The sequence below is a fragment of the Apteryx mantelli genome, chromosome 13 (genome assembly GCF_036417845.1).
Source record: "Apteryx mantelli isolate bAptMan1 chromosome 13, bAptMan1.hap1, whole genome shotgun sequence".
NCBI classification, from domain to species: Eukaryota; Metazoa; Chordata; class Aves; order Apterygiformes; family Apterygidae; genus Apteryx; species Apteryx mantelli.
Window position 1 is genome coordinate 23,626,832 of NC_089990.1, and position 12,202 is coordinate 23,639,033.

Genomic DNA, 12,202 nt, shown 5'->3' on the forward strand with positions numbered 1-12,202 from the left:
TTCTCTGTAATTCCTGATAGAATATTAAGGGCTTTTTTAATCGAGAAAAAATCAATTCCTTATTGCTTTGTGGACCTAGCCACGCTTTTCAACTAGAAATTGCCTGGAATGGCATGTTTCTGTGCAAACACGTGAAAAAGTCCACGCATCCCCAAACTTAAGATGGGGATGCTGTTTTTCAATATCTGGGACCCTTGCCGCTCTCGCCAGTTGAGAGGCTTTCAGCAGAGCAGGGGGAGGTGAGCGGAGCCCGGCGTCGGGCGGCCGCGGCGCAGCGCCTTCAGGCAGCCCTTGCTGGACAGTTCCCCGGCGGGACGCGCCGACGCGCCCACCATCTCCTCCTGCAAAACCCCCGTAGCCGCGGTAGCCGGGGCCTCGGCTCCGTGTCCCCCCTCTTTTTCACTACGTGTGAGTCTGACCTGCAGCGCGGTGGGGCGGTATCGCCAGTAAAGACGGCGCGCGCCCTCGTCAGACGCCTCTCGAACGCAAGAAACGGAAACGCGGGGTACATTTAGAAGCCGAACTGCGTGATCACCTTGGTTTAGCATTGGCACAGCTAGCCCCAATCTTTTCACCTAAGCTCATTCTCCAATTGTACATCTAGGGCTGTTGTGGCAGCTGTTCTGTGATTAAAAAAGAAATCCCTAGTCGAGGTGTGTTGGAGCGAGCCTATCTATTCACCCCATAAATCCCTGCACTGCTGTATCAGGCCTCTCTCCCTCCTGCATCTGTTGGCAAAACTGGAAATGTTTTGACATCCCCATGAGAAGATGGTACAATATTTCTTTAACATTTTTAGCCAGTGAGAAAGAAAACCTTGTAAATGGAGTTTTACAAACTCTAAGTATACCTTTCTGGATTTTGGCCATTCTGGCTACTTTTGAGAAGGGTCTAAAGAAATAGTGAGTTTCTTCTTTCCCTGCACCCAATCCCTGGCAAACATGATTTTGCTTCAAATCAGTGGGGATTCATTTTCAATTTAAAACAAATATTCACCCTTTAGACCCTATTAGGGAGCTGTGGTATTTCATGCAGAAAGGTCTGCATTTAAGCTCGTGTTGAATTTCTTCTGGGTAACAAAGGCTCTGCATAAAAGTGATATAACTGCTTGTGCTGTATTTTTATCTAGTTGTCAGCTTCCACTATTGCACTTAAACAGATGCACAGTTTTGATGGTAAATGACTTTTAGGCTTTGAAAAGTGAATGACAGTCATTCACTGGTCAGTATTTTCCTCTAAGGACTACCTATCAGCCCTAGGGATTTTTGTTTCCTGTTAGAAAGTGGTGCTGGTTGTTGGTCACCTGCAGAACAATTTGAACATGGGACATGAGGTTTGGGTTTGCTCTTCCTTTCCACAGCACAACTGCACTGTCAAAGGAAAACCCAGAGTTGGTTTATCTCATCTGCTCTGTGTTTATTACCCAACGACTGGCAACTCAGCTGGGAATAGGTCATTCATTTGGGCATATCGGTGTTTGTTTTTTGGCTAACGACAGCAGTCTTTGCTTGAGGATCGTCATGGAAATATGTAAGTGCTGTCACTTGGAATTCATCTTCAAATCATGAACTTGAGTTCCTCCCCTCCACCACCCAGAAGAGGTTCAGAGCCACAAAGGGTGAAAGGTGGGGTTTGAGACAGGGAAGAGGGGCTGATGCCCTTTGTAGTTTTGGTAGCTTAATTTTAGCTCTGAGAATTAGAAATGGGCATCTTTGCAGACCAGATGCACCACGCGCTTGAGGCACAATGAGAGCAAGTGCTGACGGGGCTACTTGTGTGTATCAGAAAGGTCACAAGTGTTACAGCGATGTTTTACAGCGGGCGCTTGGGTCACTGTGCAAGTACAAGCGACGCATGATGAACATCTGGGGAGCTGTGACAAGGAGCGGATCAGGAGCACTTCAAAGCTCTTCTGTGCACTTTTTGACCTTAACGTGAGGCAGTAAAACAGAAGACAAAGACCAGAAATCTGGATGATGCCTATCATTTCACATAATGTCTTTTCCTGTCAGCGTTTATTCCATGGCATTGAGTGATTCTGCCTGTGTTGGTCTATAAACAAGCAGGTACTTTGGAGTAAGGGCACTGGAAAAAACATTATATGACAGATATTAATTAGAACCAAAAATTAGACCTGTAATCTCCCCACATTTAGGAAGCATCAGATACACATCTGAACTTTCTGGACAAGCCTGCACTGGATCTAACCAAGTCTCCAGCTGAGAAGCCTGATCTCCAGACCACAGCTTTGTAGCTTGTTCCAAACCCCAAAACTAATATGAAATATTTACACTCAGTCCGTTTTGTCTAATGCAGTTTTGCAAACAGGTCTGCTAAATTGTTATATTGAATTACATTACAAAAATATGTTTAAAGATTGTTTGTGAGCATTAATCCTGCTTAATACCTCTGTACCTCCAAGACTGACTTCCCCCAAATTTTCAGTTTTACAACAGATCTAAAACGAATCCATTTTTTCAGCTGTAAATGCAACAGATACTCATCATGCCACTTGTAAACTACTGGAAAACATCTAAATGGGAAGCATGAATTTACGCTATATATTATAGAAACTGCATTTCATTCCTAATTCATTTCTAATGGGAGCCTGCACCTGAATTGCCATATGTCTAGCCAGTAGCTAGAATTACACTGTCCCAGATCACAAGCTACAGTCTGAGTTGGAAGCCAAAACATATAAATCTGACCTTCTACGATCAGTATTTGAAATCTAGAGAATGTTTTAAAATGACCGTGCAATTAATGACAGTAGAAGGCAATTTCTGGGTTATAAAGATTGGCTAGGAAAGGAGAGGATGATTTGAAATGCAATTGATTGTTAATGCCTAGTAGATGTCAGGTCTCACGGTCATTATTCCTGCTCTACTTTGAAAAGAAGGAAAAAAAGAGGTGTTATTTTATATGGGTCCTTCTCTTTCATACAGTGCAGTGAGGCTTCCGAGAGGATTACAGCAGCAGATGGCTATAATTTGTGTTATCTCAGTGCTTTATCCAGTTTACAGTTTTAGCCTAAAGAGAGTTCTCCCTCCATCGAAGGCCTCCTCTCCTCCCTATTTCTCTCTGCAGTACTGGAGCTCTCAAACAAGATGGGCCACCTACGCAAGCTAGTGGAGCTCCTCCTAACCTGAAGATGCTAAGGTGGCTGTTACTTGCAGGGCTAAACCACCGCAGCTTTGACATGAGACCTTGAACACGAGGGTCCGGCTGAACTGTGGCCATCATGAAAAGTAAGCCTGGAAGCGAAAGGAAAAGGCAACTGCAGGTAAAGATCAAGCACTGGCTCATAACGCAGGGAATGTCAGTGAGGCCAGGGAAACTTTTTTTTCCCGACCGTGAAACTCTTTGTGCAAAAGGAAAAATAGTATCAGCGAGCCCCAAAGAGTAGCAGCGCGCAGAGCAAGAGAGCGAGCCTCCGTGCATCCTGCGGGCGGCGTGTGTTCCCCGGGCCCACGCTTCGCTCCCGCTGCTCTCTAAAACACCACATGAGCAGCAGGCCAACTCCACTTGAACGGGTAAGGAGACGCTCTGCGCAGGAGCCCCTTGCAGGCACTGTTCGCTTAACAACGTAAGCAAATATAAAGTGGCTCAGCTTTGGATCTTCTTAACAAAATGACAAAGAATAAATACTGAATGGGGAACTAATCAGCTGCCAGCTGATACCTTTGGAATGGTTTGCACAGACAAACAAAAAAATTCTTTATGAAACTCCTAAGTAGTTCAGACTGACGGCAGCAGGGAAAAATGATCTGCTGGGACACTAGGAGTGTCCCCACCAGCTTCTATAAATACGTTCCCCACCTTAAGTTAATCAGCAATCAGTTAACTCCTTGTAAAGAAGTGTCTCAGAGACAGAACTTCTTGCAACAAAGGCGACAGGGTCACTTTTCTTTAAAAAATGATAACCTTGGCCTCGAGGAAGATCTCTATTTCCAGCTGGTGTAGATCAATTACGCTCAACTGCTACAATCTGGAGAGCGGTGATGTGTGAAATGCAGGTGCCATCCTGCAATCCAAGACTTGGAAACTCTCTGCACCCAGCAGGACTGAACTCCGGGGAAAAAATTCTCAGCAAAGAAGCACTTTATGAAAACAAGGTATTTCCCTGTCACCGGGTACATCTGTTCCTCCTGAGTGGGGAAGGTGTTACGCCCTATGAGTCTACCCATAAAAAACACCCATCAGTTCGCATAGGATAAGCACAAAGAATAATGTACTGTGGGCTGCAAAGCTCATTATAGGTGAAGAAAGACACGAGCGGCAGCACGCTGGTGACTTCTCAGCTGCGGCAGCGGCTCCGAGGAGAGGGCAAGGCCCCTTCCCTTCGGTCTCAGCCTGGCCGTCTAGCTGCGCAGGTCAGTGGGAGCTTGCAGGAAGCTGCCGCGCGGCCAGGGCGGTGCTGTTTACCCAGCGCAGCTCAAGGAGGAAGGCAAACAGAAAAGCTGAGGAAGTGGAGGCAGCGGGACGGCCGAGGGGAAGGGCGCCTGCTGTCCAGCCGCAGCCGCAGAGCCCGGCAGAAAAACCGAGCGTGCTGCACACAAAAGAACCTCAAAGGTCAAGTGCCTACAAGAACATTGTTTACCTTACGGCAGCGAAGCCCTTCATGTTTAAATTCACATTCTGTTGAGGAGGAGATTAATTGCCGCTCGGGATGAGCTTAGGGAGGGTCCCTTTTAACTCAGCGGTGGAATAGCGATTGCCTAGGGAACATGCAGTTCCCTGTTCGAGCCCCCGCGGTGACAGCAGGCGAAGCCAGCTGGGGCAGGCACCAGATTCGGGACTCCTTCGCCTCTCGGTGACATCTAGTCTCTCGCTAGCGTTATCTGTAATGTAGCTGGATATCTACCAAGAAGTGGTAGAGGTCTGCAGTTATGTCATTCTCACTTGCTGTGTAAAGCACCGTTTCAATCCTGCTTTCCAGCGGGCTCCCAGCCCCGTCCTGCAGGCTGATGAAGCTGAGGGGACTTGAAAGCATCCCGCAAGCCCAGGAGCTCAGCATGCTGCAAACTCAGGCGCTCTCCTACAGCTCTTTACTTTTCAGAGTTACATCACCAGCCTGTGTGTTCAAAACATCCTCTCGAGACGCACGCACAGGATTTTGTACAGGATTTTTGGCACTTTTCATTTCTGTTCAGGTTTCATACGCTGTGAAAGCAATTTGTCTCCTGATATTTGTATCATATCTGAAGTGGTGGAGATAACATCACCTCGCCCTTCAGATATAATCCATCACCCCGCAGAGATAATGAACGCTAAATGTCTCTTGAGGACATTCATCCACTTCTGTACATTTCTGTGAAATTCCAAAATGTTCTCAGTTTGCATCTCTCTTTGTTCCTGCTAAAGATAATTCTCTCAACCTCACTATTTATTTTCTTCATTCAGTCATACCTTAAAAGAGCAGACTAGCTGGGAAGCCTGCATGGTGAGAATTTAGCAGGCCCTTTTTGACATAAGTTCCATAAAGTTTGTCTTGATCACCCTCAAGAACACTAAGAGGAGGTTCATAATCTGTTCTTTATGTTAACAGGATCATTAGCAGATAAGTAACACTTTGGTCAGAGTATTTTGGAAAGCACTACAAGGGAATTGCCTAGTCTGCTGTATTCCTCGTGCCAACCTATCAAACCTACTTCCTTCTTCTAGGAACAGGAGTAACTTTTATAAAGTCACTTGTCCAGAAACTGCATCTTTAGAAATAAAGGACTTTTTCAGTTTGGCAGGCAAATGAAAAGCACTGGTGGTGGAATGTTTAGCTTAAATAGAAAGCAGAATATTTTATCTTTAGGCAAAGCAAAAATTACTGCAAAACCCCCCAGAACCCATTCTGAGTCAACATAAAGCATTCTCTTTTGGTCAAATGAAATACATTCTTCCCTTGGAGATTACAGCTAGAAACACAAGAACATTTGTAGAGAAAAATATTACTTTAAAAAATGTTACTTCAAAAATTGTGGAAGCAAAAAGGTTTCATTGCCAAACAAAATAAAGCCAAAATGGAACCTTTTTTTTTAATAGGTCTCCATACTTTGGCTGAAATTATGTTTCGAGCATCAGATGATTTCATAAATTCTGGTTCTCTGAACACTCGAATTTAGACAAGCTTAGTCTTTGTAAAAATTACTTCACCAGTTTTACTTGAAATCTGATCATTAAAGAACTGGTCTCCTACATGAGCTGCTGCCAATGGCACAGCTTGGGTAAGGCTCAGCAATTAGCAATTTCTGGGCAGATAAGCAAGGGGAAGGAAGACACAGGGGAATGTGTGCGTGATTTGGACTGTCAGGCTTTCATTTAGAAATTCTTTATCAATGAAAAGGAGGGGACTGTTACGTCCTCCTGCTGCGATGTTAAATGCTGTCACTGACTTAGTGCCAGAAACTGATGCTGCTCACTCCCATCGTGTCTTACAAGGCTCCTCCACTTGAAAGTGCCCCTTTAGGATATGATGTGAAGATACTGAATGTCTTGATTCAGGATTGAAAGTGCCCTACTTTTCCCCTGGATCAGGCACTTACAGCTTGAGGAACAACACCGAGGGCCCTGCATGCTGACATAGCCTATATTCCCACTTTGCGTGGCCCTAACCTCTGTGGATGAGAATATGGGTGCCAAAGCTTTCCACCACTCTGCGAGACAGTCAGCTTATCTGCTAGGCTCCACACTGAGCAGACAGGACACTATTTGCCTATCTATCTCAGCTTGCTGAGTGTCTGACAGCAAGTGGAGCTGTCTCAGTGTCTCCAGCTAAAAAGAAGGAAGAAATGCAGCCCCAACTCTCTTCTCACTGGTAATATCTTCTGGAAAGCAAGCCAAAGCCCAAGTCAGGACTGTCACCCTGGCCCTGCATGTCTACTTCTCACATTCAGATTATCTCTGTGAGCTGTCAAGTGAATTAAGGAGGCAGAAATCAGCTTCAAAGGATGTCAGAACCAAAATATGATCTCATGTGAGGGGTGCTTTCCTGCACTTCTAGCCTCTTCAGATTTTGCTCAGTGGGGAAGGGATGCGAAAGATGGGGCTTCGCAGCTCTGGGCTGCACCATTTGATAAGGAAAAGCCTGCCCTGATGCAGTACTTGTACCACCTTCCCTCGTTATTCTTTGCAATGGCAAGAAATTGCTCCTCTTCTTCACTGGGGATCTCTTGCTGTGCGACCTGTCAAGCAGTGAGATGCATGGTTTGACAGGACAAGCTGCTTGGATGTGTCCCCCATTTTCCTTCAGACTGGCTAAGGAGGAAGAGGAGCTAACAGGAAGTGCTGGATGACTCCAAAAGAGGCATGGCAAGAAGTGAGAGATTTTCCTGGGGCTATGTCCGCATGGATAGCTTAAGCGGCTCTTGAGTTCCATAAGGAGCCTTAAGTGCGCTTGAGCTCCCATATAAAAGTCTCTGTCTCACCTAAAACTTGATTTCCAGTTCTTGTGCTCTGGACCCCTGGAAGAACTGCACTATGGCTCAGGCCTAGGGTGCTGGTGCTTCATGTTGTCCACATGAACTTAAGAAGCAGCCAAAACTCAAATTCTGAGCAGGGGCATCTTCTAGTTACACTGTGTTCATGTGAATGTCAGTCCTGAAAGCCAAACGTATGGAAACAAATTAGTCCATCCCCCCTGCCATGTACCTAACTCAAAGTGACTTCAACTTCCAGCTTTCTTATTTTTCACCTCCTTATTTCTGGCTTTACAGTTCATTTTTCCTCCTCATCCTTCTCTTCACACCTGAAGCTAAAAAGGCAAAGGGTAATAGTGTCCAAAACCTCCTATTCAGAGAGGCCCACCAGGTCTTTGACAACACACAAAAGCTTGTTGTGTGTTTTCATTTGGTGCATTTTCATTTGGTACTGAAAATCACCAAAGGCGACCAGGGAAACTGGGAGTGCACTGCCCCCAAATGTCTCTGCCTGCCTGCTGGCAGCACATGTGATGTCTGTACATCAGCAGGGACTGCTAAGACCCAATATAAAAAAAAACCTAACAGATAAAAACAAGAATAAAGGAAAGAAGAATTCATTTTATGTATATCTAGTCAAAAGTTACTGAGCTCTCATTCCCTTTTCAAGAGCTTTGTGGCATGCCTGTACATATATCATCCTTCTGATGGAGTCCAGGGGGTAGGAGATCCTATGCAAGCTACAGAACTGAGTTACCAGGCTTTTAAAATGCCCAAGAAGCAGAGAAGAAATTAAGCGGAAAAAAAAATCACTTAAAATTAAGCTGATGCCTCACAAAGCTGGAATGAAAACTGTACACAGTTTTGCTAGAGGGAAGTAAAAACAGGGAAAGATAATTGTAAAAAAATGTGGATAAAATTGTATGTGTTGGTTATATCTGTCATTTCCAGAACTATGTTGCTTAACAAAATAATAAAGACCTAGGTATTTGCTGCTGGCCTTGCTAGCCCAGGAAAGCTGCCCTTAATGCCTGAAGGGCGTTCTAGGATCCTTCAGTTTGTGAATTATCAGTGCAACTCATGAAATGATATATTCTGAATGACAGCCCATGGGACTTCAGTCCTTCTCTGTTCACTTCTCAGGTGATCCCTGTCTTTGCCAGTATTCAGTATTCAAACATTTCAGTGGGGTGGCAAATTTTCTGAACCATTTGGATTTGCCAGTGAATTTCCAAATGGATTTGCCTCAGTTACCCCAAATCTGCAGGGAGAGCTGGAAAACTCAACACTGAGATGTGAAACACCAGCATCCGAATTGCTATGGGTGGGAAGACACTGCTAAAATATTCACCAATCTATGTATTCAAAGAGTGAACTACCCTAGGCACAAACAGGAATTGGTTATTCTACGCCAGCATACTTGGACCCTTGTGGGGCAGCCATGTATCATGATGTATCATGCTCATATTAGTCACGTTGTGCCAATTACAGCTCAGAGGAGGTGGGTTTTCTGTTTTTTGAAGTAGTTAGTTGAGAACCAGCCCTAACATAGCCATAATTATTTTCAGAAACAGGATAACAGCCCTGTTTTGCTTAAAAAAAAAGAAAAAAAAGGGATATCTGTTGCTGGCCCTGCTAGTCCCATGTCTTCAATGAGGAGATTGCATCCTTTAAGCTACGGTTCTGGTAAAGCAGTACTATTTGGGTGCATGGACAGGAATCAAAGCACAGTTTGGAAATGTGGATGAACTTTTCTAGACATGGTTTGGCAAGATACAACCAGCTCCAATTACCACAGTGATAATGTCAGACAAGCTGCTGATAGCAGGAAGCAAAGCAGAACCTAGCTCATGCTCCCATTCCTGATGCATTGACTGAGCGGAGCAAAAAGGTATAACAAATCTGATGCCATTACAGTACAGAGCTAAGGACTGCGAGGGGAAATCAGAGCAAAAGCTGAGGCAGCATTTCAGATGGTACAGGGAGCTCTTCCAGCTAACACCCTGAGGACTATCTTACTTTGAAACAGTTGCTCTGCTGACAATACCTGTATTTCAAAGAGCTGAGATCTGCAAGTCCCAGCTTCTGTCTAGGCTGAGGCCTGGGGTGGCGCTTTCGGAAGGTAGAGAAAATCTTTGCTTGGTTTGTTTTTTTGTTCTTCTTCTCCCCCTTTCCTAAGCCATGTTAAATTTTACACATGCCCTAGGAAACACAGTATATTGGACCACAAAAAAGACAGCCTGCACTTTGCTTTGGCACAGGAATCACAAAGGTTAAAATAAATGAATGTTTGTCACAGGGAAGCATCCATTCAGTTGGGAAGGGTGATTGCAGGAGATAGGAGCAAGCGGCACTGCCTTTCGTCTAGCTGGCTTTGGCAGCATTTGCAGTGGAAGTGCCGTCCCCATGAGTCTTTTTGTCTGTGGGCTCCTGGGTGGGCAACCAGTTTGCAGTGAAGACTTGGCTCTACTGCTACTGGGAGACAGCTTGCTAGCCAGACACGTACAATCTGTGCACTGAGGGTGGGCTTCCTTGACTCACTCTGTTCTCTGGTAGCCGCCCCAGAGAGTCGCTTGGCTGCTCTTTCAGTTGAGCAGCGTAGTGTCATGTTCAACCAGACACTGTGCTTCACTGCAGAGATTTTCCCTCAGAGTTGCAATGAAGTTAAACAATGAAGTTAAAAAACTCCAACGGTTTCTGTTCCGGCCTTAAGCTACATTGTATTTTCAACAAGGCGGTGAGCAACAGGAGAAAGGGGCTGTCTGCTTTGTAATTAAGATCACTGGGGCTTGCAGCTGCAGCGGGAAGCAGAAAAGGCCTCGGGAACAATTATTCAGGATGAAGATCCTGAGTTCTCCCTCCCTGCAGACTGTCAGTGCGCAGCTGAGGCATGGAGGCTGACCCTGCCGCCATCGGGTCCCTTATGATCCGACTGATGTGCAGGGGTCACGGCTCAATTGCACCGGGAGGGGAGAGCTGCCGAATGCCAGATTGTAACAGAGCTTAGAAACTCCACCAGGGAGGCTGTAAAAACAGAAGCAAGCACAGGAAATAATAGCCAATAAGCAGGGCTTCCGATACAATCATGTTCTCATTTCAGTGTCAAGCAGCAGGTCGGGAACGAAGGGAAAAATACCATTCCCTTTCCTTTTTTGGCAATAATGGCTTGTAACCTCAGAGGAACCTCCAGCCTTTAGGGATTGGCTCAGCATTTTCTCACTCCACCGGGCTCAGCCGTATAAACACCCTGCTGAGCGCTCACTGTCTCCGCAAAATGTCCAGAGAGGTGTCTTCTGGACCTCTCCCTTGCCTGGCACTCACAGGGAACTTAGTTTTTCACTTGGAGACAGTAGATGAATTTCTTCGTGATGCCCAGACAGCGTAGGGCCAAGTTCCTTAGAAAGGCGTGCTTGAATATTGAAGAGAATCATAGGCACATTCTGAATGCCTCGCTCAAATCAGTAGAGCCCACACTGGCCAACAGCTTTCTTGTCCCCAGAACAGCCTGCTGGTACTCAACAAATATATATAGGAATTGCAGGGGAAGAAGAGCATGCCCTGTGGACAGCATCCATGCTGGGGTATAAAACACTTTATTTCACTGAGGCTAAGCAGCTTCCTTGGACCGGCAGGCTGAATCCCAGCGGGCACTTGCGGGCTCAAAGGTTAAACTGCTGCCCTAGAGCTCTGCTGTGTGGTGGATAAGCAGCTGGCTCTGCAGGACATGGACTAGATGGTTCCCCACTGACCATCTTTTCTCACTAGTTCAGCCATGTAGTGTATAGTACAAGGTGGCTCATTTTTTGCCTACACTTCCCTCCGTAACTTTTAAAGCATAAAAGTCTGGGTAAGAGTTTGTAGAGTAGGGAGGGCATATCACACAATGAAATTGCATCTGAGAGAGGAGATTCTTTGAGGTGATTTAGAGAAAACAGTCATCCATTGCTGTTTTTAAGGGGAACCTTGGCATAGCAGACTCAGGCAAGCAAGAGGACATCCTGTGATTTTTTTCAGATTAGCAGTGTTCCAAGTCCTTCCATCACCGGTAAGCATTTCATAACTTCAAATATTTTCTTAAGGAAAATGCTCAGGCGGTCCCAAAAGATCCGTAAAATTTCCTGCACGTGCTCCCACCATAGAGTAATGAAGTTCTGGATAGCCAGCCAGGGCACTGAATCAGGACAGAGATCTGAGTTTTTCAGTGCACTATTTCCTGTAGTTTAGGCATTGGGTTGGGTTAACAATATTAGATGTAGGGCATCTGAGCAGTGTGTAATGAGAAGAGGAAACAGCTCAGCACAAGAAGTAGGGTGGATAAAGAAACCAGGGCTTAGAGTAACAAGGGAAAATAAGAAAAAAGGAAATAGGGAGAAAAAAAATGACTGCAGGAACTAACAAGTAACACCAAAAAGCTATTTTCCGATAAGAGGAAGGTTTGCTGGGACAGCAGGATAAGGGCAGAAGAGGACTATTTTCAACAGACATAGACAGGAAAATCTAATCCAAATGCATCAAACAGATGTGTTCACCTGGTAGTTCAGAAGTTAAGTTAGCTGCGTGGGCATATAACAATCCCCTTAGGATGGACATCAGGCCTCCGGATGGTTTCACCATAGTTAACAGTACCATGAGACTACGAGAGCTGGCTAGCAAACGCTTAAGTGTTTCCTGTAAGCAGATGATTTGATGAACTATTCAAATAATATCAGCCAGACTCATTCCCTCTTTAGGATTTGTTTTAGTAAGAGTATTCAAACAATCACACTTTAGCAATTACTGGAAAAAATGAAATT

At 45.2% G+C, this 12,202-nt stretch overlaps 1 protein-coding gene and 1 long non-coding RNA gene across 3 annotated transcripts in view; one reads left to right on the plus strand and one right to left on the minus strand.

The window, feature by feature from the left end:
• Nucleotides 1–12,202, plus strand: part of LOC106489851 (uncharacterized) — a 310,540-nt gene that overhangs the window by 194,383 nt on the left and 103,955 nt on the right. The gene's annotated exons all lie outside the window — the stretch shown is intronic.
• Nucleotides 1–12,202, minus strand: part of LOC106489849 (vascular endothelial growth factor receptor kdr-like) — a 147,194-nt gene that overhangs the window by 89,901 nt on the left and 45,091 nt on the right. The gene's annotated exons all lie outside the window — the stretch shown is intronic.